At 44.9% G+C, this 24,605-nt stretch overlaps 1 long non-coding RNA gene across 1 annotated transcript; it reads right to left on the reverse strand.

The window, feature by feature from the left end:
* Nucleotides 1–1,226: 1,226 nt before the first annotated feature.
* LOC144691211 (uncharacterized) lies at nt 1,227–23,099 on the reverse strand. Its single transcript, XR_013579062.1, has 3 exons — nt 23,011–23,099; nt 9,869–9,952; nt 1,227–1,254 (listed from the first exon to the last, which is right to left on the reverse strand). It is a non-coding gene; the product is annotated as an uncharacterized LOC144691211 (long non-coding RNA).
* Nucleotides 23,100–24,605: the final 1,506 nt, after the last annotated feature.

A 24,605-nucleotide genomic window follows, 5' to 3' on the forward strand; every position in this document is an offset into this window, starting at 1 on the left:
GCCATAGAGGGGCTTGAAATTAAAGATGAGAATTTTTAAATGAAGGCGTTGCTTGACTGGGAGCCAGTGTAGGTCAGTGAGACAGCATGCGGCATGAGTTAAGACACAAGCAGCAGAGTTCCAGACGGCATCAAGTTTACAGAGGGTATAGGAGGCTGATCAGGAGTAGTCAAGTCTAGAGATAACAGGAATGAGGGTTTCCATAGCAGATGAGTGAAGGCAGTGCTGGAGTGGACGACGATACAGAGGTAGGAATTGGCGGTCTTAGTGAAGGGGCAGATAATATGTAATCAGACACTCATCCCAGAGTCAAACATGGTTCAGTCTGAGACTGTTGCCAGGGAGGGCGACTAAGTCAGTAGTTAGGGAGCAGCCTTAATAGAGGAAATTGAAACCAATGGTTTCAATCTTCCAAAAGTTTAGTTGGAAAAACAATTCTGCTCACCCAGTACTGAATGCTGGATAAGCAGTCTGATAATTTAGCAACAGTGGAGGAGTCAAGAGAGGTGGTGGAGAGGCAGAGCTGGGTCTTGTCAGTGTAAATGGGAACACTAAAGCTGTGTTTTCAGATGATATCACCGAGGGGCCAAAGGTTTATCCTTGAGGGTCATTAGAGGTAATGGTGCAGCAGAAGGATAGGAAACCATTGCAGGCGATTCTCTAGCTATGAGCAGATAGGTAAGAATGGAAGGAGGTGAGGTCCCACCCAGCTGGACAAAAGGGGAGAAGTACTGCAGGAGGATGGTGAGGTCAACCATGTCAAAGGCTGCAGACAGCTCGAGAAGGATGAAAAGAGCTAGTTTGCCCTTTCATTTTAATATGCTCTCTATTAATTCCAAGGGTGAGGATTCAGACTTAATTAGAATTAGAGTTTACCAAGATTTGGAGTTTTGATGGCGCAGGGCACATCACACATTTGGGGAAAATCCCCACAGGGTCCAGTTGTCTCTACATCCACATTCAAGTATGTGCAGCCAGTGGCCCAGGGGTGGCAATTCATAAAGCAGGGGTTCCTAGACTGTGGGTCGTGACCCTGAGTGGGGTCACGGGATGAGATTAAAATAAGGTCACACTGGGAAACAGTTTGGGAAGCACTGACATAAAAGTATACTCCATAATTATTCTCTTGCCCACAATGCACATGTCCAAATTTCTGATTGAAAAAATTGACACTTTGTGTAATTCAAGGAATAAGTAAGGTTTAATTACTTATGTTTGCAGGTTCTTGTGATGGTTGCGGAGGGCACAATGAAGCTGCAAAACATAATCCAAATTAGATTTGACACCACAGTTACATTTGAAAGAATATATTATTAAACTTGTTGCCTTTCAAAAGGAGTTCCCTCTTAGAGGGAAGAGAGGATAGTGGTAAGGGGTGAAATCTTGTGCCGGTGTTGGGGGTCTTGCTAATGACTGGCAGCCAGCGAGAGCCCCATGTTGTCTCCTTCTGGGAAGGCCCGCCGGCATAACGTGCCACTCAGGCACTTGACAGGGCACCAGCGAGTCTTTCCCTGGGATCAGGACCATGGCAGCAGAAGTCCCGCCCGTGGGGGCTGCTAGCCAATCAGAGGCCGGCAGCTCTTTTGAAAAGCAGCGCCACTGGGGAGGCTGTGGCTGCTGCCGGAACAACACCCACCCGACCCCGGGACTCGAGCACAAGTGAGTGACGACTGGAGTGGGTTCGCGGGTGGGTTGAGCAGGGAGGGGGTGTAGGGGATAAAAACAAAAAGCTGAAAGCTACTGCGGATGCTGGAAATCCAAAACAAAAACAGAATTACCTGGAAAAACTCAGCAGGTCTGGCAGCATCGGTGGAGAAGAAATCAGTTAACGTTTCGAGTCTTCATGACTGCCGAAGGGTCATGAAGACTCGAAACGTTAACTGATTTCTTCTCCACCGATGCTGCCAGACCTGCTGAGTTTTTCCAGGGGGTGTAGGGGAGTCGACAGAGAGGGCAGAGCATGGCGGCTCTCAGTGGGGCACCCAAACCCCACCTTCCCAATGCCAGGTCTCTCAATCAGGCACTGAGTACCTCTGAGCAAAGGACTTCCCCTGGGAGCCTGCGAGTAAACACGCCAAGGTTTGTTGTTGTGCATATCGCGAGGCGAGCCGCACACCACCTCCCTCCACACCACCCCCCCGCCCCCTTTGGGTTCAATACCAGCGGTGGTGGAATGAGGTCTCTGATTGGGCATTAATTAAGGGCACCAATTGGTGGCGGGGTGGGAAGGCCATCCATGAGCTTTCTCACCATGGACTTAATAAAGGTCGAGACGGGAAGCTGGTGAGGTCCCACCCACCATTCTCCCGTCTGATTAAATGCCCCCACTACCAAATTCACCCACAGGGCTGGAATAGCACAACCTCCTCCAGGATCCACCAGCTCCCACCTCTCTTTGGCCTCCGGGTTTTCCAAGTCCTGTGAAACCTGGTCTCCTGCTGTTGAATTCAAATGGTTCCCCAAATTTGAGTAATGGAACCTAAATTAAATATTATAGTCAATGACCTGTTGGGGGGTGGGGTTCCAAACCATCCACAGATAAACTGGAAGTGAGCACATTCACGGCAGCTCGGGCTTGCGCGTTTAACAATGAAACACCCAGCCCCCATGTCCTCCTGCCAATGTGAGGGGGCAGGACTAACAATCGCCCAAAATCTCTATTCTGATGGTCTCACTCATTGCTAAGCCCATATCTGACCACATTCTGGACTCCTTCGCCATTAGTGCTCCTCAACACCCAGTCCAATCCACGACAATTCGCTGTCTGTTCTTGGGTCCCTCATTAAATATGTAGGTCAGGTTCCAATGACATCATTGGGCGTCAACTGCAATTTTAACTGTGCACATGAGCAGACGAGTGGTTTTAGTCGAGGCCAGATGAGACCTAAAATAGTTTTGTAACTCGTGGTGTATAAGTTGACCCGGCATAGAATTGTTTTACAATCCCCAAAAATCATGGTTTTGCATATACTCGACCTATAAGTCAACCTTTTCAGTCACAACATGCTATACAAGCATTAGCAGTTGGCCTCAATTTTTCACCCTGTAAATGGATGTTTTATATACCAGTACCTTATAACTGGGTGCAAGGGATCAAGCAGGCGATATGGGCTGTGTTGTGATGTGCAGGAGTTTAAGACACACCCACTCTTTGTGCCGGATGCTGATGACAATTCAAAATGGTAACCACCCACACTGGTGGTTCACTTTTATACTCGGTGTGTAAGCTGGCCTCTGATTTGGGGAGATTTTTTTGGGGCTTCAAAGCTTGACTTATATGTCGACATCTATACCAATTCTTTTTAGGCTTGCTTAACTTTGGTGGAGCCAGGAGGATCAGGAGAGCTCACCCCTGACCCACAAGGGAAGTTTAGGTCTCCTGTGCCCCAGTTCTCCTCCTCCCCGTCCCGATCAAGAGGTCTGGTGACCATTTCTTCGGACCCACTGCCTGCCCTTGCTCTCCTACGTGCTGCTGGATCTATGCATCACGGCTGCTGAGGCTATGAGGATCTGTCTCTCACCTTGAGTCCCACATGCCTGATTCCTGCCCAAAGTTAAAATCAAGCCCCTCGTTTAAGTGAGAAACATTTCCAGATCAAATATGGTTAGATGCAGGGTAAAGCTCCCTCTACTTTATACCAACAATTTAACTTTGCTTCATCTCCAGACCAGAGGGTGTGACATTTTCTATTTTCTTTGACTGAAATTGCTGACTTTGACCTCGATTTGTTTCTGAATTAGGTTCAGAACATGGCCTCTGAACCCAAACACATTTCACACTGTGTGTGGGGGGGGGGGATCATCTGCTTCCGCCAGCGGTGAAAATTGTGGCAGGCGAGATTCGGCGGGAGGCAAAAAGCCAGTTTCCCGAAGGCGGAAATGAGTTTGGAATCTTGTTTCCTTCTTTCAGCTGAAAGGCGAGTCCAGTGTCCCTTGGAGCTATGTCGGGAACTCCACTGGCATCCCATGAATGGTCATTAAAAGGCCAACACACTGGAATCTTGTTCCCCCTCCAAATTTAGCACCCCGCCAGCGAGAATTTAGAATCTTCACTTTCACGGCTGTACATGGGTAGCATGCACCTGGCGAGATCGACTTCTTCCTGGATTTTCAGGTCACTGGATGCTGCTTTCACCTTCTTGGGGACTGCTCAGAACCTTCACTCCTATTGGCTGCTGGGAGCCAAAGCTGTGCCAAGGCTGGAAACGGAAGCAGGCGAATGCTGGAAGGTGGGATGGAACGGAGGCTGGACAGGGGAGGCAGGTTACGTGGGGAAGGGGAAGGGTGGGGTGTGGGGAAGGGGGAAGTGTCTTAGAAGGAGGGGTCTGTGATGGCGATGGTGGGGTCCTTGGTGGAGAACTCAGGGCACTGGTGATAGTCACAGTCAGAGGGGGGGAATGGGGTGTGGTAGGGTGGAAGGTTCAGGGTGAGAGTCTGGTAGGTGAAGGTATCAACGGGTGGGTCACGAAGGGGGACAAGACAGGTGGCTCGGATAATGGAGGATGGAGGGGGGAGCAGGGTCAGAGTGGTATGGGGGCGGTAACAGGTGTTAGCTATGAGGGGAGGAAAGGCATTTGGATGTGGATCGCGATAGGGTCCAGAGTAATGGTGGGAGGTACAAGTGGCTGACTAAAGGGGCACACTAATAATTATGAGGCAACGGGATGTCAAAGATGCTCAGTTGTGTTCTCTCTGTGGTTGAAGCCCACACAGCAGCAGGTTTGTTCCCAACACGTGGGTCTCATAACATCGAGCTCCCAGCAAGGTTTTGAGCTGCCGTTCATTTTGTGCCATTTGCCATTGGCTGCAGTCAGAGGCAGGGAGGGAGGGAGGGAGGTGGATGCCTCCAAGGGGCACAGCTTGTGGATAGCACAACTCCAAACATCCATCCTCCTGGGAGAATGGTCATGGTTGACAATGTGGTTGACAATGATCTCTCTACAGAGTTTTGAGGGTAGTGGAGACAAGCAGAAAAGTGTGTGTGTGAGGCTTCTTGCACATGGCTGTCATCACCCTGGTCAAAGAGCAATATCTCCAAATCATTCATGTATGAATGAGAGAAACAGCCATCTCTGGTTCTCCAGGATGTCCTTCACCTGGAAAGGGATGGGTTGGGGGTGCCATCTTGGCACTCAGTGATCAATGACACAGTTGGAAAAACAGGCTTGAGAAAACCAATAGGGGAGGGACCTCAGGGCATGTGGGAAGGATTCAGCACAACAAATTTGGGCCAAGTGAAGGGGCACCCTGTTAATTTCCTGCTCCAACCGTGGAGAGCATGGCTGTGCCAAGTGCTGCACTCAAGGGTCTAACGCTGTGCATTAAGGTGAGAATCCATTAGGTATTGGCACTGCAGTGCAGTTGGTCTTAATGGCCATCTGATCCTTACAGAGGCATGCCAAAAGGGAAGTTGATCAAACAACTGAGGGCACGGGTGCTGCACAGAAGCAATATGGACTCTACAGGCTTCAATGTTCCCAGTACACTGGACATGGCATACTGCACCGTGCCCACAGTCATAATATAAGTACAAGGACTGGGTCTCGATAGTTATTTTCTAGGCTACTGGAGGAGAACTGACAATAGTCTGACCGAATGTTACAGCACATGGGTCTACTAGGCCTAATGAATACCCTTGTAGTGAATGCACAGATGCGTCTCAATGAAACGTTCAGCCACCTGACCACCTCCAGGATGTAATCATCCTGCAAAGGGTGGCCTGGGGGTGGCATGTCCAAACTGAGGGCAGGTCTAAGGCTAGAGGCAGGATTCCTGCCTTGGAGATGGGGGGAGCCCACTCAAGGGGAACTACCATTGGTTGTTCAATTATATCCGTTCATAGATACAAGGAGGAGTGCAGAATGCAGGGTCTATGTGACACTATCTTGTTGATGGATATAAGGAGGAGGAGGAGAAGGCCCTGTTGCCAATCAGCCCAGCTCTGGCAAGAATGCCACCCTGAAGAGGCAGTGCCAGCGGGGCCCCAGGAAGTCCCAGATGCTCCCGAGGAGGGGCATCATCCACAAAGACATTTGGCGCGACCAAGGGTCTACAGAAGATGCAGTTCACACATGGAGATGAGCAAAAGACAGCACCGCAGGCAACTTCACTTGCCTCAGGAAGTGGTAGCACATATTTGTAACCTCCAGATTGATCTCATGCTGCAAGGATTTGGAGGGCATCCCATGCCAGTGGCTCTGAAGGTTACGGCCACACTAAACTTATTTGCCGCCAGATCCTTCCAGAGGACCTTTGTGGAATCTCACAACTGGCCACACACAAATGCATAAGGAAGATGACAGATGCCCTTTATAATAAAGCTCACCACTACGTGTAGTTCTGCATGGATGAAGCAAGCTAGGCTGCCAGGGTCGTGGGATTCACTGTGATGTCAGGTTTCTCGCAAGTGCAGTGCGCCATCGACTACACACATGTGGCCTTGAGAGCTCCCTGGCAGCAGCCTGAGAGATTCAGTAACAGAAAAGGATTTCACTCTCTCAATGTGGAGGTTGTTTGTGACCACTGAAAGCAGACCCTGCATGTATGTGCTAGGTACCCAATGAGCTCTCACCACTCTTACACCTTAAGTCACTCCCAGGTGCCAAAGACCGTTGAGGGCCTCATGCTTAGAGGTCGGCTCCTTGGTGTCAAAGGGTACCCCCAGAAGTCATGGCTAATGACACCTGTCCATTGCTCTGAGTGCATCTGGGGAAAGGTACAATGCGGCACATTCAGCCACAAGGGCCATGATTAAGCAAACCAGTCGCCTCCTGAAGATGTGCCTCTGATGTTTGGAACAGTGAGGTGGGGCTCTCCAATACTCACCAGGGAGGGTCGCCCATTCATTGTTGTTTGCTGCGCCATGCACAACCATGCGCTGCAAAGTGGGGTGGGTGATTTCCCTGAGAGAGACATTGAAGGGCGAGATGTCATGCAATGAATTCCATGTAGAGTTGTGTGTTTTGTCTTTACACAAGGACAACGTGAAGCAGCCACTAAGCAGCCATCCAAGAGCAATGTCAGATCGTCACAGGTAATGAGATGGCTTCATCAAGATGAGCACACGCCTCTGACATCACACACTCAAACCACTCCTGCAGACTTTTGAGATTTTCCCAGGTGATCCTTACTTCCCTAGTTCAGTGACATACATGGGGAGAGCGGGGACTAAGCAAGGAAGGATGTTTGGCCTTAAATGTGGGGACAATCACAAGCTGCAGGAAGGCATGGAAGACTGAGCTGTTCGACGTTTGGTACTACTTTGCCAAACACTCATTCTTATAAAGTAAGCACCATTGCAAGCTATGCATTGGGAAAATGATGGGATTGTTAGTCGCGACAACTAATTTTGCCATTCACGAAAAACAGAGATCAGTACGACAACTGATAATCAACAAGCCCGATGAGCGATTCTCCTGCACCCAAATGATGTGTGCCTGGGATTTTGAGGTGATTTAAAGGTGTATTGGCCGGCCATCATGGTCACATATGATGTGCCTTTGCTGTTGGTGCAGACGTGGAAATAAAGGTTAATCACTGTGGTGACATCATGTGGGAATCAATACAACTGAGGTTCCAGATGGGAGCTCGTTGGGAAAAGACATGTTTGACCCCTGAATGCATCACTTGAATATCCATTGAATCCATGAGACTTGGAGAAGGAACAAAGCAGAACATATTTAGAAAAGTGCGAAGTGTTTACAATAAGTGAACACCTGTGCCATCATTGTGCATTCAACACTTCTTAATTTTTCTAAACCTACTGCTATGTCTAGGAGCAGCCCCGACATCCACAGCAGAGGTGGAGGCAGCCTGCTGACTGCTATGCCCTGTTGTCTAAGATGACATTGGTGGGTGTCCTCTGGAGACCCAAGGCCTTGAGGGCCCCAGCCTGCAAAGGGTCTCCTGCTCTGGGACAGATGCACCCTCCCCGGCCTGACATGCTGGAGGTGGTAGGGTCACTGGCAGAGGGGAGTTGGAGCGGCAGGCAGCCCTGGAGTGCCCCCGGGGTGCCTTGCTGGTGCTCCTCCCCACTGTGGGTGCCCGATGGCCCCTCCCTGAATTCTCGAGGAGAGGGAGCAACTGGAGGAAGGTCGAGGTGCCCATCCCCAATTTGCCTAGCCACTGCTGGAAGACCCTTGGCTAGAGCGATGGAGTGCAGGTCCGAGCACAAATCCAGCAAAAACTATGCGTTCTGCTGGACTGGGGTCTCCAAGATGTCCACCAACCTTCCCATAGAGACTCTGATGCACTTACACACCAGAACCACAACATCAGAGAGAACGCAGACGGACTCCTCCATCCTTTGTCTCATTCTAATGATGGCCTCCCACAACTCTGCCTGTTGTTCCCCTGCCTCTCTATACATCTCCAACATTTTTCTTAGGGCCAATTCCAGAGGCTCATCATCGGACTCGGCCTCTGCAGGGGCCTGGTCTCCAGCAGTCCTCTGAGTGTTAGAGACCTCTGCCGGCTGTGGACCCGCGTCTGTGAGGTGATCACCAGATTGTGAACCTGAGCCTACTCTAAGTCCCACTGAGGTGTGTGTATTTGGGCTGGTGGAGGGTGTAGGTGAATGCAGTGACAGCTGTACAGGTACGGGACCCTCTTCTTCCTCCTCCGAGGAGGCCTGGGAGCTGGGGTTTCCTCTTGTGGAGGACAATGTCCTTCACCTCTTCTTGCTGGTACCTGGAATGGAGAGAAGAGATGATTGGTGATTGACTCGGCAGGCTCATACATTACAGATCACTCACAGTCATTGTCCACATGTCGTCACTGTATAATGGATGCTTCCTCACTGGGTTGTTGGGGGGAGGCCGATCTCGCCTTTCACACAGGCATGGTCAGTGCCCTACCCAGCCAGCTCTGCAGCCTGCTCCCCATATGGGGTGAGGGTCCTGAGCTCAAGGCTGCCCCCTCCAGTCCTGGCTGTCTCTCGTTTGTCACGGGCATTCTTCTGCATTAGGACAGATGGATTGAGTGTGTGTAACATGGATGAAAGAACAGTTCAGAAGCTTGCATGCCTGTTATGTGCTCTGAGCCCTCCCTAGTAGGGGATTAAGACACTGTTTGTGCAAGGACTTACATGAGACGGCTATGACACATTGAGTGCTGATGAGCCGTCTGCTGGCCGTGTATGACATCCCTGTCGACTGTGACCCTTGCACCACCTGATGCCCTTGTGAGAGTGCGAGTTTGCAGTGAATAAAAGTTTGACATACCTGGCAGAGTGCTGCAGATTGTTTCCAGCATTGCAGGGTGGTCCTTCTTTGGACCCCCACGGGCGCTCAACTGCCTGGCGACCTCTTCTCAGGCCGGCATAGTCAAGCACGAGGGTCTCCTGCTCCTATCCCTCGAAACGAGGACCTCCCGCCTTCTCTGGACGGCTTGGAGGAGAATCTCCAGGGAGGCTTCGCCGAAGGCTGTGTCTTCTCCTGGACATTTGTTTTAAGGTGGTCCTGAGGGGTCCTGGCCTGCAGTGAGTGAACGTCTGTCTGGGTGCTGTTTAAACATGGCGCTTGGATGTTGGAGTCTATGAGGTGACAGCGGAGTGGGCGACTTCCTGCCTGCTCTGCCATGAGATTCGGCATGCTCCCAGCAGGTGCATAATTAATGAACTGAATAGCGCAAGATCTCACATGTTCAGCCGCCCCGCTCTCCAGCGGAATTCACTCCGACTTCCGCCCGCTCCCACCACTGGATTTAGAGAGGGTTCTGCCCGGAACCTTCAAAACCAATTCAGGAGACATCCATTAACCAGGCTGGATTGAAGCCTGTGCTCCTGGGCTGAAAGGTTCATCTACTGGTCCCCTCTGCTCTGCAGTCTCCCACACAAATTACTCCTTTACGTTCATTAGAAAAGACTCACCCAGGCATCGACACACATTTGAAATATCTTGTGGCAAAGGCCTCTGCTGCATAAGACATGCATCAACAGGACGAGGTGGCATACCTGAAAAATAGCAACCAAAAATAAATTAAATTACAGGAAGTTCTCAATAACATACACATAGTCTAGAAACCCCTGTTGATGATGTTGGAAAACATCTCTTTGGCTTCCAACTTGACATTGTCCAATTTAAATAAAGAGTTTAAAATATCACACAAATACAGACTAATATTACTATAATATTGTCCATGTTATAATATCCAATCTCAGATTACTTCGATATATGGACATGCTGTAGCCAGCTTATTACCATATTCAATTTAACAGTGTGAGCAGAATAGTAACAACTAACTTAAGGGTAAAAATGTATTCCAACCATTTATTGTATTTTACTATTTGAAAATGTGAGCGTGGCATGTGTGTGCGTGTTTCTATGCATGCGCATGCATGTTCATGTGCGCACACGTGTGCACACTCACTTGTGCGTGCGTGGGAGCAAGGTGTGTGCGAGAGAGAGAGAATGTGGGGTGTGTCTGAAGTGCATGAGTGTTTGTCTGCAGCACATATGAGTGGGTGTGTATGTATGAGTGGGCGTGTGTGAGAGAAAATGTGTGTGTGTGTACGCGCACATATGTTGGCATGCGTGAGTGGGCGTGTGTGTGCGCGTGTGTGTTTGTGCACGAATGGGCGTGTGTATGTATGTGCGAATGAGTGTGTGCGAATGGGCATGTGTATGTGAGTGAGTGGACATGTGTGTGAGAGCAGGCGTATGTATGCACATGTGTGTGTGTGTGGGCGTGTGAGAGAGAATGTGTGTGTGTGAGATTGTGTGCGTGTGTGTGGCAGCATGTGTGTGCGGGCGTGGCAGCGTGTGTGTGTCTGGAGTGAATGTGTGTGTGTGAGGAGTGTGTGCTTAAGCAGTTCAGAAATTCATGTTAAAATTTTCTCTTTTAATTTTAATTTCAAGGCATTTTAATTAAAATCAATTTCAATCAAATACAGGACAATTTCTCAGTATCTTTTCCACATTCTGGCCATAATGAATGGGAGGTTTCTTTCAGTTTTGATATGCTTGTAGGTGTACATCATTGTCCAGAAATTCAACATGCTGTGCAGGATGGTCTGATGAAAATACTCATTGGTTTTAAGAAGTGCTGGGGGCACCTGAAATCTGGTTGCATACTCATTTTAATGATCTGTGCAAACAGTCAGCATTCAATTCGCTGCAAGCCTCTTGGTGGGGGGAGGGGCAATTCTATGAGGAAGACAGTAGTGCCCCTTAAAGGGGGGATGCATTGTGGCTGCAGGAAGTGCTGTTTAGAACTCTTGTATAAATCCCTTTGAGTGCCTGGCTCCTCTTTCCTCCCCTGGCAATTTGTCCTCCGTGATGCTCCCAGTTGTGCTTGAGATCCAGAGGTAGTCCTGCCAGATCACCCATGGTTGCAAGCAGACTATATCTGAGAGGCTAATACCAGCAGCAGTGCAAAGATGGCCAAATCTCTCTACATGCAGAAAAAATGAATGGTGTGGTAGAACACAGCAAAAAAAAATCTAGAAAGACTGTATTTACATGGCGCCTTTCACAACCTCTAGACATCCGAAAGCACTTTGCAACCATTGGCGTAGTTTTGAAGTGCAGTCACTGTTGTAATGCAGGAAACCCAGCAGCCATTTTGTGCAGATCCAACTCCCACAAACTGCAATGTGATAATGACCAAATCATCAGTTGAGGGGTAAACATTGGCTAGGACACTGGGGATAACTTCTAATTCAATTCCATTTATATTTTATTGTCCATTTGGAAATTCGTCACGGGCACATTACTCATTCATTAAAAATCACAAATAAATGAATATTCAACAATGAAAAAGAAAAACTACATCAACACAAAAATCTAACTCTGATTAAATGCATGTTAAAGACTATTTCAGCGCATTGCAAATAATCAATGAGGCAATAAAGCCATAAAAAGCACATCAATCAAACCGATGTTTCTTAAAATTTCTGACGATCCCTGGAATCGAAGCCCCTTTTCCATAAATCATTATGACACTGACCCCATTCCACTTACCAGACTTCATAAAGAATGTCACTTCCAACAAAAACAACTGAACATGCTCCAAAAGAATGACTGTCATGGGGGAAATGAGAGGAAAAGAAAAAGAGAAAGAATGCCAGAGAGAGAGAGAGAGAGAGAGCATGAGCGAGACATGGATAGAAAAGAGAGACAATGGCATGAAGCCGACATATGCTTCCAGTCCCATGCAATGAGTAATAAGGAATAAGGGAGGGAAAGATCAGAGGGGATGAGGGAGAAGGAGAATAGATGGGAGGGAAAAATGAAGAGATGAGCAGGGAGAGAGGTGATGTGAGAAAGATGGAGAGAGAGGTAGAAAGTGCAAGACTCAGAAGTATGGAAATTAATCCCATCATAAATGCATATAAAAATGTGAAATACCAAAACACTAGTAAATCACTATCCCTGCTGTTCTTCAAAATAGAGACACGGGATCTTTGAGATTTGAGAGGGGAGATGGGGAACTCAGTTTAATGTCTCATTCAAAAGATGACACCTTCGACAGGGCAGCAGCCCCTTAGTACGGCACTGGAGTTCCAGCCTGGATTTTTGTGCTCCAATCTCTGTGATGGAGCTGGAACCTATAACCTTCTGATTCAGAGGCAAGAGGACGACCAACTGAGTCACAGCTGACAAACAATAGCCAGAAGTCATGAACCTGCAAATTACTTGTAAATACTGAATGATTCATTTAAATAAAGCTGCAAACTTTTAACTGTAAGAAGCCAAATCATTTTGCACACAAGTGTTTGGCTAGAAAGAATCAAAACAAACCTATACAGATGGCCACTGGAGAGATATCAGCAGAAGAGTCCGATGAAGCACTATACATCATACAACAGGTTGGTTCCGTCAAGTCTATAGGTGATAAATGGCTTGTGACTGTTAAAATGATGACCCCAGAAGGAGAGCATCAAGCAAACAAATAGTGTCAGACAGACACAGGTGCGTCATGCAACATCAAGACCTTCACAGACCTGTGCAAAGTGGCTCAACATGGTGCTCCAAAAATGGAGCCCTCGAAAGTAAGGTTGAGGCTATATGATTGCACAATGCTCATACAGCGGGGACAAATTAATCTGAGAGGCCAATGCAATAGCAAGAAGGAAGATCTCCGAGTTCCAGATTATAGATGGGAAGTAACAGCCGTTCATCGCAGCTGAAAGTCTAAAGCTTGGGCTGGTAAACATAAACGTGCCAGCAGAGATTCACAACGTGTCGCAGCACACAAACCTATTGACTGCCGAACAGATCCCACATGTGTTCACAGGGTTGGGGTGTCTACCAGGAGAATATCATATCGAAGTAGATGAGAGTGTAAGACCAATTCAGAGTTCTGGCCGCTTCAAGTCCAGCCTAAAAGACAAGATAGAAAAGCTGGAAAAGAAAGGAGTAATCAAGCAAGTGACAACTCCTACAGACTGGATTAGCAGCATGGTAGCAGTGAAACAGCCTGGAAAGCTGAGCGTATGCTTAGACTCAGAGAATCCAAATAAAGTGCTGAAGAGACCTCACTACCCCATGCCAACCATCGAGGAATTTTTTCGCAACTTGCCAAGACAAAGAACCTGACCACCCTAGATGTGAAGGATGGTTACTGGCAAGTGAATCTGGATGAAAGCAGCAGCTTTCTAACTACATACTGAATGCCATTCAGGAGATACAGATAGTTGGTTGTGCTATTTAACATTTCCACGGCTCCAGAAGAGTATGGATGATCTACTAGTCTATGGACGTGGAGACACAATGCAAGAAGCCAAAGCTAACCATGATCAGAATCTAATACGACTGCTGGAAAGAGCTCGCCAGATGAACCTAATGCTGAACAAGAAAAAATTGAAGCAGAAGATGCATGAAGTCAAGTACAGAGGTCATGTACTGACAGAAAAATGTCTTTGCCGGATCAGGTGACAAGGTGAGAGCTGTAGCAGCGGTGCAAAACCAATAGATGTGAAGGCAGTGCAAGTATTTGTTGGGTTTGTGAACTATTTGTTGTCAGACAGTGAACCATTACGCAAGCTCACTGGAAAAGATGTGCAGTGGTATTGTGGAACAGAACAAGGAGCATGCATTCACTAAGATCAAACAACTAGTGACAATAACACCAGTGCTAAAGTAGTATGATGTCAATGAGGGAGTCACCTTGCATTGTGACGACAGCAAATCGGATCTTAGATCAACTCTAATAAGCAAGGACAACTAGTCGCATTTACATCCAGGACACTAACGCAAACGGAACGTCGCTACGCTCAGATCGAGAAAGAATGTCTGGTTATTGTTTTTGATTGTGAGCATTTTCATCAATACCTGCATGGGAGAGACAAAATAACAGTGGAGTCCGACCACAAATCACTTCAAAGCATTTTTCTCAAACCATTACTATCTGCCCCAAAGCTTCTGCAAAGAATGTTACCTCGTTTACAGAGATATCATCTGGACATGACATACAAGCAAGGAAAAGCAACAGAATGTGAAATCTTCCAGATTCAACGTGAAGCAGCAGCTCAACATGATCTGGAAGTCATCAACCCAGCAGAGACTTTGAATCTGACAGACAAGAACCTTGCTCAAATCAAGATGTTACGATAGTGTAGGTGGTAATTGCCAGGGTGACCAAATCCTAAAGGGAAACTTGGTCAAGCTATCATAACGATTTTGCAATTTGTATTTATTACGAGAAGGTATGTACACTGAACTCAGAAGTAAAGAATCCATTACCGCCTTTGGAGATTTTAAAGGTTAAATTAAAACATTTATTAACAAAAGAAAATAAATTAAACACACAAGATTACAGTTATACAGTTAAACTTAGTCTAACAACAGTTCCCAAAAGATTCCTACTTAACTAGGCACCCCTTTCAGGCAACGGTCTGAATAGATTCTTAATCTATAAAAACTTCCAGCAATATTACCACAAGTACCCACTGTTGCTATAAGGGAGGTATTTCACAGCTTCTCTCCCTCTCACTCAACAATGGAACTCCAAGGCTTTTAGCAAAACCTTGCACTTTGGACCAAATCAACACTTCTCTTGGGTGGTTGGAGGCTGCTTTTTCACAGGTCTATTTCACACAGTCCACCTCTCAAGATCTCACAGGGCCACTCCCCGTACAGCTTTCCATGTTTCTTTAAATATATTTTCTCCCTTTTGATCTATAAATCCCATTGTTTCACCTTAGCTTTGGGAGTTACTTTTCCCAGAATGTAAAAATCTTTCATGTTGTCCTTATTGCCAGCACTTTCGGGAAAAATAAACTTAATAACTTTGCCTTAATTATCTTGCCAGTTGTAAAACATCTTATCGCGTCCCTTTGAAAATCAAACAGCCTCTCAATTTATCTACAAATACAAATTCCATTCGCACTGTATCTGCTGAAACTTCATCTTAGCTCACCCATCTCCATTTCAAAATGCCTGTTTCACACTTAACTTCTTTAATGATTCAAACCTTGCATTCTGACTGCCTTTAGTTTAATTAAGTTAGTCATACACACAAACATACACACACAAGCCTGCTTCAGTGTCCCACAGTAATATTAGGAAAGAAATATTTCCTTTACAAAGTGAGCTACCTAACAAGATGCAACTCTCAAAGTGCTCCAAAAAGTAGTGATGAAAGGACGGCCCGAGATCATTAAGGACACACCTGTGGTCGCAAGAGCATATTGGACATACTGAGATGAATTGACAGTCTAAGATGGCATCTTGTAAAAAGGGAAATAGAGTCAACATCCCTAAGGAGATGAGAGGAGAGATGCTGAAGTGCATCCACACAAGCCATCAAGGAATTGAATCAAGTCTGACAAAGGCAAGAGAAGTGCTCTACTGGCTAAATGTAAGCAATGAAATTAAAGACCACATTGGCCAGTGCGGTGCTTGCGATGAGTACCAAGCTAAACAAGCTAGAGAGCTGTTGATGACACATGACATCCCAGACAGACCATGGATGAAGCTGGGGGTAGACCTCTTCACTCTAGCAGCAACTGATTATCTTGTCATTGTAGCCTATTATTCTGATGAATGGAAGTTAGACCAGCTGACTTCAATGACGACTGCTGCTGAGATAGTAGAATGCCTGAATGCACACTTCAGTCGCATGACATTCCAGAAATTGTGATGAGTGACAATGCCGATTCACAAAGGAATGGGAAATTCAACACTATACCTCATCTCTACACTATCTAGTCAAATGGAAAGGCTGAGGCAGCAGTGAAAAAGTGCCAAAGGAATCATCAAGAAATCGAGCAAATCTAGCACAGATGTATACAAGGCAAACCTCAAGTGGAGAAACATGCTGACTAAAGGCATGGCAAGTAATCTGGCCCAAAGACTAAACTCACATCGCACACGAACAACTCTTCCAACAGCCAAAAAGCTACTGAAACCAGAAACAGTAACAGACGTGTGTGAAAAGATCAAGGTGGAATGGCAGAAAGCCAAATTTCATTTTGACAAATCTGCCAAACCATTGCCAGAGCTGAATAATGGAGAGCCACTCAGGGTACAAATCTTCAACACTCTCAATAGGAGTCAGCCCACGTGGCAACATGGGACATGTGTAGAAAAGTTGTCATCTTGATGGCACGTGGTGCAAGTGAATGATCAAATATACCAGCACAACCGCAGGCACATACGAACAACCAGAGAAGCTGTTCCTTCACCGCAGTCGGCCGGTCAGGGAGAAGGGATCTTACCAGCTGGTGCTGAGTACAGAACCACCAACAATACCAGAGGTCCATGTGTCCCCAACAACCGCAATGGAATAACAGTAGTTACCATGGCAACAAGTGCCATGAGAACGACACTTTCCAGACAAAAAACATCACTCGGGCAAATAGGCAATGACAACGCGCACGCGCACCATTAGGAGACCTGCACGATTTAAAGACTATGTATGAAATGCAGGTACAGAGACTGACCAGTAGAACAAACACTCAAACACTTGTTAATGCATGAGAACAATGGCTGTTTAGTGCGTAACTTAGGTAACTCACAGTTACACATGATCATGCATGCAAATTTGTCTTTTGTTTGTTAGGAGAAAGGGGGTATTTGAAGCTTTTGTTCATTAAGAAAAGGGGGATATTTGAGTTATGAAATGCAACTGTTCTACATATCCTATCTGGTTTGCTATAGTCATGTGCCCTCTGCCATGTGGCAATCTCTCTCTAAGATGCCATTTTACATCAGTTCAATAAAGACCTACAATCAGACAGCACTACTGTCTTTGAACACAAAACAGATGAGGGGTGATGTTTCTCTGCAGTGCAGATAACTTTGCAGCTAAACTGCCCAATATCAGTTTAGATTGTGCAGCCTCTGTCCAGCTTGAGTCATTCTGGCGTCATCATGAGTTCCTCAGGGTAGTGTCCTAGGTCCAACTATCTTCAGCTGTTTCATCATTGACCTTCCTTCCATCATAAGATCAGAAGTGGGGATGTCTGCTGATGATTGCACAACGTTCAGTACCATTCACGATTCCTCAGACACTGAAGCAGCCCATAAGACCATAAGACGTAGGCCATTCAGCCCATCAAGGAGACTATGGCTGGTCTCATAATCCACAACTCCACTTTCCTACCTTTTCCCCATAACCCTGGATTCCCTTACTGATTAAAAATCTGTCCATCTCAGCCCTGAATATAGTTAACGACCCAGCCTCTACAGCCCTCTGCAGTAAAGAATTCCACAGATCTCCCTTCATGAAGCCATGCTGGCTCTGCTTGATTGTATTATGCATTTCTAAATGCTTTGCTATTACATCCTTTATAATAGCCATTTTCCCAATAACAGATGTTAAGCTAATTGACCTATAGTTACCTGTTTTATGTCTGCCTCCCTTTTTGAATAAGGGTGTTACATTGGCAATTTTCCAATCCTCTGGAACTTATGTGGAATCTAAGGATTCTTGGAAGGTTACTGCCAGTGCACCCACTATCTCTGCAGCTACTTCCTTTAATATCCTAGGATGCAACCCATCAGGTCCAGGGGACTTATTGGCCTTTAACCCCATTAGTTTCCCTAGTATATTTTCTCTATTGATAGTTATTGTATTTATTTCCTCTTAAAACATCTGCCATTGTTCATCAACTGTCTTTTCTGCTAAACTCCTTTCCCAGTCCACTCCAGCCAATTCCACCCTCATTCCTTTGTAATTACCCTTATTCAAGTTTAGCACAGTTGCTTCCAACCCACATTTCTCACTCTCAAACTGAATGCAAAATTCTATCACATTATGGTCACTATGCCCTAGGGGATCTTATACTCTGAGATCATTTATTAAACCTGCCTCATTACACATTACCAGATCCAAAATAGCCTGATCCCTGGTTGGATCCACAACATATTGTTCTAGGAAACTGTCCTGAATGCACTCCATTAATTCTTGCTCGTGGCTACCTCTGCCAATTTGATTTTCCCAATCTACATGAAGATTAAAGTCACCCATGATTAACGTACTGCCTTTTTTTACATGCCCTCATTATCTCCTGATTTATTCTCTGTCCTACAGCATAGCTACTGTTAAGGGGCCTACCAGTGTCTTCTTCCCCTTGTTCTTTCTTACCCCCAGCCAAATGGATTCTACATCTTCCAATCCAAGGTCATTCCTTGCTATCGTACTTATTCCATCTCGTACTAACAAAGCTACCCCACCACACTTTCCTTCTAGCCGGTCCTTTCAAAAAGTCACACACTGTTGAATATTTATTTCCCAGCTTTGATCTCCTTGTAACCACGTCTCCGTAATGGTTGTAAGATCACACCCATTAACCTCCGTTTGTGTCGTTAATTCAGTTATTTTTTTTACGGATACTATGAACATTTAAGTAAAGAGCCATTCATTTTGCCTTTTCACCATTTCCGCCCCCCCTTTGACTCTATTTGCTGCAGCAAGACCTGGACAATATCCAGGCTTTGGCTGACAAGTGGCAAGTAACATTCGCATCACAAAAGTGCCAGGCAATGACCATCTCCAACAAGAGAGAATCTAACCATCACTCATTGACATTCAAAGGCATTACCTTTGCTAAATCCCCCACTATCAATATCCTGGGGGTTACCATTGACCAGAAACTGAACTGGACTAGCCACATAAATATTGTGGCCACAAGAGCAGGTCAGAGGCTTGGAATCCTGCAGCGAGTAACTCACCTCCCGACTCCCCAGAGTCCACCAACTACAAGGCACAAGTCAGGAGTATGATGGAATACTCTCCACTTGCCTGGATGAGTGCAGCTGCAACAACACTGAAGAAGCTTGACACCATCCAGGACAAAGCAGCCCGCTTGATTGGCACCCCTTCCACAAACATTCACTCCCTCCACCAACGACACACAGTGGCAGCAGGTGTAACATCTAGATGCACTGCAGGAATTCACCAAGGCTCCTTAGACAGCACCTTCCAAACCTACGACCACTCTAGAAGGGCAAGGGCAGCAGACACATCGGAAACCACGACCTGGAAGTTCCCCTCCAAGCCACTCACCATCCTGACTTGGAAATATATCATCGTTCCTTCATTGTCACTGGGTCAAAGTCCTGGAAATCCCTCCCTAACAGCACTGTGGGTGTACCTACACCACAGGAACTCCAGTGATTCAAGAAGGCAGCTCACCACCACCTTCTCAAGGGCAATTACAGATGCTGGCCTAGCCAGCAATGCCCACATCCCATAAAATGAATGATAAAAAAAAAATCACATACGAAGAATGACTTAGGGATCGATCATTTGCTAACCCATATATAAGGGACAACATTTAATCATTTAGCTTTTACTGAGCAATGGCACAGGAGAAGGAACTATGTTGTTTTCTATATCTCAAGGTACAGTTAATTATACTATTACTTTACTCTATTTTTGTTGGAATTCATTTACAGTAAATCTGTCCAGTAGGTCATAGCCTAGACATGGCATGACAGTGTTTACTCCCCCAGCTTGCAGGAGGTGAGGAATCCATGCGGTGACACCTGATCTATCCCATAAGCCAGAAAACTGATACAATCCTGACTTGGAGCTATCGCCCTTCCTTCACTGTTACTGGAATGCTCCTCCTAACAACACTGTAGGCAATAAATGCTGGCATCAGTCATATTATTTAAAAATAACAAAAAGTACATTGTCCCACATAATTTTACAGTACTTCCTTTTATTGACCATGGTCAAATATATTTATATGTAATCTGTATATTTTCTTATCCTCAGAGTGATTGAATCAATTTAAATAACACAGCAGTAAGCTTTTGTATTTTTAAATGAAGAAGGTTAGTTTATTTCTCATACAGTTGCCCCAGAGGTTAACAAAAATGTGATGTCTCACTCACACGACTCACCCACACAAGAACTGGATACAGTTGAAGGTAAAACAGTAATTATAAAAATGGAATTTAACTCAATCTCTATTTCAGTATAAGCCTGATGTTTTGTCTTTGAGTTGAAGTGAAAGTTAGTGGAAAATGCAGAGATCTCTCCGTAGCTGTGATGGTTCCTCCAATTGATCTGCCTGGAGGCTGTTTTCACAGATAGACTTGAAGCTGGAACAGGTTAGAGGAGAGAGAGAGGCTTAGTTTCTCTTTCAAGATGTTGTAGGTAGCTATTTTGCTGCTTAACTGGCTGCAGCAGTCAGTGGCTTTGCTTGTCGGATCTTCTCTCTCTCTCTCTGATGGAATTCTCCCTGTGTCCCTGAGAAAGCAGTCTGAATTTTCTGCTATGTACGTAGCAAGGAGGCAAGATGGCCACTGTATCATGTGACCTCACATCAGTGTTGAATCATGGTCCTTATTAAGGGATTGTGGTAATGTAATTAACAGTTTGAATTCTTCACTCACCTGTGGGATTTTTTTTTGTTGGCCAAATCCTTTTGACAAACTTGACAAGATAAATTTGAATTTCTTACAATGAAGTTGTTGATGGAGTTTTGTTCATCTCTTGGCTGAAACCACAGTGAATCAATATCAGAAAAGGTACCTTTGTCCTCTTGATGGGCAATCCAGAAAAACTGTCTTGTAGCTCTAAGCAGTCATCTTAAGTTCCAGCTTTATTCATTTTAAAATGTAATCTTTAAAAATATGTTTTTTAAAGATTTATAATACCGTCATGCTGGGCACACTCCGGATCATAGAGGGTAATGACTGTGATTATAAACCAGAAATATCGAGTGCCAAATTCCAAAAATGCAACAATGGCTATTTTCTTCTGTATCTGTTCCAGGACTCTGAATGGTGCCCATACCATTGACTCTGGATGCCACCTCCTGCCAAACATGCTGCGCTGCTGTCTTTGGTGATGCTACTCTGGAGTTCGAAGAAGGACAATCCTTGTTGCATCCACCCCCATGTAGCTGAATCCCAATTTATCAGTCATCAAGCCAGGGCTCAGCAACCGTCTCATCCCATCACATCTTTACAGGCTACCATTACGATCATTCACAGTTATTTTACCAGACACTTACTTTGCCTCATATAACTCATGGAGAGGGCTGAAAATGTATTTTCAAGGTTCTTGCACATTTAGAAAGGCTGAACAATAACTTTATCCCCACATGCCTTTAATTCTGACTGGAAGCCCTTGAACAGCTCAAGATGTGCATTATTTCCCCCACTGCTCGCTGTGGCGTGCAGGCACAATGCTAGTCAGGATCTCACTTTACATAATAAGGTTTAGCCACATGAGATCCATCCCAATTCTTGTCAGTCAAACAATGGATAGCACCTTATTCTGCTGTCCCAGCATCAGAACTGGAAACGTCCTCAGTAGAGGGAAATTCTCACATTGTCACACATCTTCTTAATGACTTATAGGAGGTGAAATTGTTCTTGGGCCATAGTGCAAATCTGTATCTTCTATTCCACCTTCCCTGATTTTCATTTCCAGAAATCATTCAAAATTAATTTCACCCCCAAAATGTTTCATCTTGGTTACCAATGCACTGTAAACAACAACTCAATATTGAACTTTCTGCTTCTTTGCGAAGTAAAGGTATCAAATTCGGTTTCATATTCCTCTGTAAATGACTACTGTATTTTTACTCACCTGTTCCAGACTAGTTTCAGGTGTGCTTTGGACAATACCAATGGATTCAATCCTCCTGTCTCTTCTTGCACATAATTAAAGCTGACCCTCCAGTGCAATGCTGAGGGAGTGCCACACTCTCAGAGGTGCCATCCTTTGGATAAGACATCAAACTAAGGCTTTGTCAGCTTAGTCAAGTGGATGTAAAAGGTCACACGCAACTGTTCAAAGATGACAGGGCATTCTCCTGGCATCATAGTCAATACACGTTCCACAAACACCACTACCGGTTGTTGTTTGCTGGACCTCGCAGTGGGCAAATTGTCTGCCGTATTTACACAGAGGAAATAATGACTATGCATGATAAGAAAAATAAAGTATGGTGTCAAGCACTTTGGGAAACCCTGAAGACATAAAAGGCGCTATGTAAATGCTTAGAAACCCCATCATTCCTTTATTCTTTTATGGGATCTGAGCATCACTGGCAAGGCCAGCATTTGTTGCCCATCCCTAATGCCCTTGAACTGAAATGGCCTAAGAAGCCACTCAGTGGGCAGTTAAGAGTCAACCACATTACTGTAGGTCTGGAGCCACATGTAGGCCAGACCAGGTAAGGATGGCAGATTTCCTTCTCTAAAGGACAATAGTGAACCAAATGGGTTTTTATGACAATCGACAATAGTTGTCATTACTGAGGCTAGCTTTAAAGTCCAGATTTATTAATTTAATTTAAATATTAAATTATTGGGGACCAGGTATTCCAAAAGAGAACAAAAAACAGTGTTCTTGAAAATTTCCAGAGTGTGGGAAAAATTATTCAGATAGACTTGGATCAAAGAAATTAATGAGAAATTTTATTGTGAAAAACAGTAGCACGATAAACAAGGCTCTAGCATTGTTAAGTTTTCAAATGCTAAGATTATTTGTATAAATCAAGTAATGTGTGTGATAAATGATTTCCACACTATCATTATTTAAAGGAACAAGCTAACAAAACAACCATCTTAAAACCAGTTTGCTCAGAAATAAACTTACAGGATTGATTGCAGTAAACACATCTTGGAGCAACTGGGAAAGATTCTGTTCGAGGCACATGTTGCTTTGTTCCACTTAATTTCTTCTCTGCAGATAAATTAAGATATGATGATGAATAGGCAAGGAATTTAACTTATGTAAAAGTTCACACCCATAGTCCCATAAATATGACAGTGCATCATAATAAACTGCATATATGGCATCATGCAGCAGGCACCAGATTATCCGCGTATGCAGGTATCCATACTCAAGCAGAATTTGATCTAACCAAGTAGATTATGATTATTGATACTGCCATTTGTTGTCCAGAATACTGTAACTATTTAAAATAAAGATATGAGTAATAAAAACAGGAAAAGCTGGAAGTACTCAGCTATCTCTTCCTCCATGCCCACTCACCCAGCATACACTATGCTCATGAAAAAACACCCATTTGAGAATCTCCTTTGAAGTATTATGCCTCTCCATATAGCCTCATTATGAATGCGTGGCTGAGCTCCAAGACTCACTAATGGAATCAGCCCAACAGTGGGTCTGTTTAGACAGCTTGTAGGTGAGTGTTGGCTTTATTTGTTTTTATTCATTCATGGGCATCGCTGGCTAGGCCAGCATTTATTGCCCATCCAAATTACCTTTGAGAAGATGGTAGTGAGCTGCCTTCTTGAACAGCTGCAGTCCATGATTGACATCTTTATAAGGTTATAACAAGCTATTTCTTTGATGTGGTTTTTCAATAGCTGTATGTTTATTTGGACAGGATTAAGAGGGGTGAAGTGGGGTAAAGCTTCTGTTATTGATATCATGAATGGATGTGTCTGATTGGCACTTTTATAAGGTTGTAAGAGCAGCGTTGTTTTTCAAAGGTGATTTTTAAATGGGATAGGGCTTTAAATTTACAGAGGGTAGGGAGATTTAGAAAGCCAAAGACAAAATTCGAGACAGTGTAGTGTTATGGATAAAGACAAGCAAACTGCAGGCAACCATTCCTGCTTCCACAATAGAAGAAAAATTCTACAATTTGCTTAGTTTGATCTTTCCCTGGGCATATCAAAAGAAGTAAAATAGGTGCTGCCAATAACTTGTGACTTTTGGCAATTTAATTTCTGTAGAATCTGAAACTCAGCCTATTCTTTGTGAATTAAACACGATAAAGAGAAAATAAAAACCTGAAATCTGCACAATTGAAAACCATGACTTTTTCTTCAGAATTATTGGATGTTAGGAGGAACGCTTATAGTTTCTACCTAAATTCCCCTACTGGGTCGGGCAACTTCATCAAGTTGAGTTGACTAGTTAAGTACGTTAATTATAATGATTTTTTTTAAATGACATAGCATCACTAAATAGGCAGCTATCTTAATGCACAAAACACAGTGAAATAATGTTACACCTAAAACCTCCTCGTCTTGCATTTGATGTATTATTGGAAGTTTGGGATCTAGCCTTCCTTTGTACATTACACCATCAATTCCCTGAAGTTCTACTTCTTCCTGAAAAGAAAACAGGTTTTAAAAAAATAATCAATAATTATCATTGATTAATTCAGTGGCTTTTAAACAGCAGCCTACCTTTAATAAAATACTTCAAATTCAAAA

Source organism: Cetorhinus maximus, chromosome 15, assembly GCF_964194155.1.
Source record: "Cetorhinus maximus chromosome 15, sCetMax3.hap1.1, whole genome shotgun sequence".
Classification (NCBI taxonomy): Eukaryota; Metazoa; Chordata; class Chondrichthyes; order Lamniformes; family Cetorhinidae; genus Cetorhinus; species Cetorhinus maximus.